This window comes from Rhinopithecus bieti, unplaced genomic scaffold (assembly GCF_001698545.2).
Source record: "Rhinopithecus bieti isolate Rb0 unplaced genomic scaffold, ASM169854v2 scaffold_19901, whole genome shotgun sequence".
Classification (NCBI taxonomy): Eukaryota; Metazoa; Chordata; class Mammalia; order Primates; family Cercopithecidae; genus Rhinopithecus; species Rhinopithecus bieti.
The window spans coordinates 27,153-30,960 of NW_016809629.1; positions in this window are offsets into that span (position 1 = coordinate 27,153).

Consider the following 3,808-nt stretch of genomic DNA (forward strand, 5'->3'; position numbering starts at 1 on the left):
GCCACTGCACCCGGCCCATACTTTAATTTAAAAACACTTTATTGCTTAAAAATGTGACAATCATCTGAGCTTTCAGTGGGTTGTAATGATTTTGCTTGTGGAGGGTCTGGCCTCCGTGGTGATGGGTACTTAAGGTTGAGGGGGCTGTGGCAATTTCTTAGAATAAGACAACAGTGGAGTTTGCCACATAGATTGACTCCTCTTGAGCTAAAGATTTCTCTGTAGCCTGTGACTCTGTCTGATAGCATTTTACCCACAGGAGAACTTTCGAAATTAGAGCTGATCCTCTCAAAGCCTGCTGCTGCTTTAATTATCAATTTATGTAATATACTAAATCCTTTGTTGTCATTTCAACAATGTTCACAGCATCTTCACCAGGAGTAGATTCTATCTCCAGAAACCACTTTCTTTGCTCATCCATAAGAAGCAACTCTTCATCTGTTTCAAGTTTGATCACACGGTTGCAGCAATTCAGTCACATCTGTAGACTCCACTTCTAATTCTACTTCTCTTGCTATTTCCACCACATCCACAGTTACTTCCTCTGTTGAAGTCATGAATCCCTCAAAGTCATCCATGAGGGTTGACTTCTTCCAAACTCCTGTTAATGCTGATATTTTGATCTCTTCTCATGAATCACAAATGTTCTTAATGGCATTTAGAATGGTGAATTCTTTCCAGAAGGTCTTCAATTTGCTTTGCCCGTATCCATCTGAGGAATCACTATCTATGGAAGCTATAGCCTAATGAAGTGTATTCTTAAATGATAAAATTTGAAAGCCAGAATTAGTCCTCAGGCCAGGTGTGTGGCTCACACCTATAATCCCAGCACTTTGGGAGGCCGAGGCGGGTGGATCACTTGAGGTCAGGAGTTCAAGACCAGCCTAGCCAACATGGTGAAACCCCGTCTCTACTAAAAATACAAAAATTACCTGGGTGTGATGGTGCATGTCTGTAGTCCCAGCTACTCGGGAGGCTGAGACATAAGAATCACTTGAACCCAGGAGGCAGAGGTTGCAGTGAGCTGAGATCACGCCACTGTACTCCAACCTGAGTGACAGAGCGAGACTCTGTCTCAAAAAAAAAAAAAAAAAAAAAAAAGAATGAGAGGTCAGGTGCTGTGGCTCACGCCTGTAATCCCAACACTTTGTGAGGCCAAGGCAAGGTGGGCAGATCGCTTGAGCTGAAGAGTTTGAGACCAGCCTGGGTAACATGGTAAAACCCGTCTCAACTAAAAATACAAAAATTAACTGGCTGTGATGGCATGTGCCCATAGTCCTAGCTACTCTGGGAGCTGAGGTGGGAGGATCACTGGAGCCCAAGAGGTTGAGGCTATAGTGAGCCATGATCGCACCACTGCACTCTAGACTGGGCAACAGAGTGAGACTCTGTCTTGAAAAAAATAAAAAGAAGTGGACCAGATCTGCAATGCCCCAAACACCTGGAAGAAGCAGATGCAGCTCCATGGAGGAATGTACCCTCTATCTCGGCATGAAAGAAGTGTGAAAGAGAAATTTTGAAAAAGATGAGCTAGCAACCTCCAAATCACAAAATACACAAGGAAACAGGTTTTCGTGAGTAAGATTCAGCAATACAAACCTATCAGCCCTATAGAGTCTTCAGATATGGAGTTAACAGATAATATCCAAATAAAATATTGGTTCCCAGCTAACTTTGAATTTCAGATAAGCAATGAATAAATGTTTAGCCTAAGTATGTCCCACACAATATTTTGGACAAACTTATACTAAAACATTATTTGTTAATTACCTGAAATTCAAATTTAATTTGGTATTCTGTATTTGTGTTTTTATTATTATTTTTTTAAATTATGTATTTTTTGAGACAAGAGCTTACTCTGTTGCCCAGGCTGGAGTGCAGTGGTGGGACCATGGCTCACTGGAAACTTGACCTCCGTGGCTCAAGTGATCCTCCCACCCCAGCCTCTGAAAGCACTGGGATTACAGCCCTGTGCCACCACACATGGCCTATATTCTGTTTTTTTTATTTTTTAAATTTTTATTTGTTTATTTTTTTTTGAGACAGGATCTCACTCTGTTGCCCAGGCTGGAGTGCAGTGACCCAGTCTCGGCTCACTGCAGTCTCTACCTCCCCAGTTCAAGCGATTCTTATGCCTTAGCCTCTTGAGTAGGGATTACAGGCATGCACCACCATACTTGGCTAAGGTTTGTATTCTTAGTAGAGATGATGTTTTACTATGTTGGCCAGGCTGGTCTCAAACTCCTGACCTCAAGCAATCCACCTGCCTCGGCCTCCCAAAGTGCTGGGAATATAGGCATGAGCCACCATGCCTGGCCCATTCTGTATTTTTAATTGCTAAATCTGAGAACTTTAGATATAGACTATAAAGTAAATATCTCTAAAATGTTTAAGAAATGAAAGGAATTGGAAAGAGAAGTGATGATCAAGAGACCATCAGAAATGACTGAATATATGTGAAAGAGGAGTAAATGGACCTTTTAGAAATGGAAATTATGTAAATCTAAAATGAAAACTAAATGGGAGATTCAGGAGTAAATACACTGATGCTGCAACTTACTTTGGTGTGTACAATGTAGAGATTATGCATAGAGGGGCCAACAGTGGAAAGATATGTGATAAAACAAGGATAGTAAAATATTAGTTGTAAAATATAGATGGTGGGTATATGAGAGTTTAATGTAATAGTTTTTCAATTTATCCTTATTTTGAAAATTATCATAGTAGAATGTTGGGAAAAAAACCAGAAAAGTTAAACAGCATACTGGAAAAGTTTAAATACTGAACTAGAGGGTAAATTTGTAGGGATTTCAAAGACTGTAGGTCAGAAACAAGAAACAGAGACTGTGAGAGACTGCTCACTATGGTCTGCATGGTCATGTTCCCCAGAAATTCGTATGTCGAAATCTCAATCCTCAAGGTGATGGTATTAGGAGGTAGAGCCTTTGGGAGGTGATTAAGTCTTAAGGACACACGATGAGAGTAGTGCCTTTTAAAAAGAGGCCCTAGAGAGAGCCCATCCCACTTCTTCCCTGAGAAACAGCAAGAATACAGCTATCTGTGAACCAAGAAAGGGGCCCTCACCAGAACCTGACCATGCTGGCACCTTGATCTTGGACTTCCCAGCCTCCAGACCTGTGAGAAATACATTTCTGCTGTTGATAAGCCACCCACTCGATGCTGTTTTTGTTATAGCAGCCTTAACACACCTAGCCACTCATTAAGGTAAGTGCTTGTAGGCCAGTGTGGTGTCTCACGCCTGTAATCCCAGCATTTTGGGTGGCCAAGACGGTGGATCACTTGAGGATCACTTGAGGTCAGGAGCTCGAGACCAGTCTAGCCAACATGGTGAAACCCCATCTCTACTAAAAATACAAAAATTAGCCAGGTGTGGTGTCGGGCACCTGTAATTGCAGTTGCTTGGGAAGCTGAGGCAGGAGAATCACTTGAACCTGGGAGGTGGAGTTTGCAGTGAGCCAAGATTGCGCCACTGAACTCTAGCCTGGGTGACAGAGCGAGACTCCATATAAAAAAAAAAAGATATGGCCGGGCACGGTGGCTCAAGCCTGTAATCCCAGCACTTTGGGAGGCCGAGACGGGCGGATCATGAGGTCAGGAGATCGAGACCATCCTGGCTAATACGGTGAAACCCCGTCTCTACTAAAAAATACAAAAAACTAGCCGGGCGACGAGGCGGGCGCCTGTAGTCCCAGCTACTCGGGAGGCTGAGACAGGAGAATGGCGTGAACCCGGGAGGCGGAGCTTGCAGTGAGCTGAGAGCCGGCCACTGCACTCCAGCCTGGGCGGC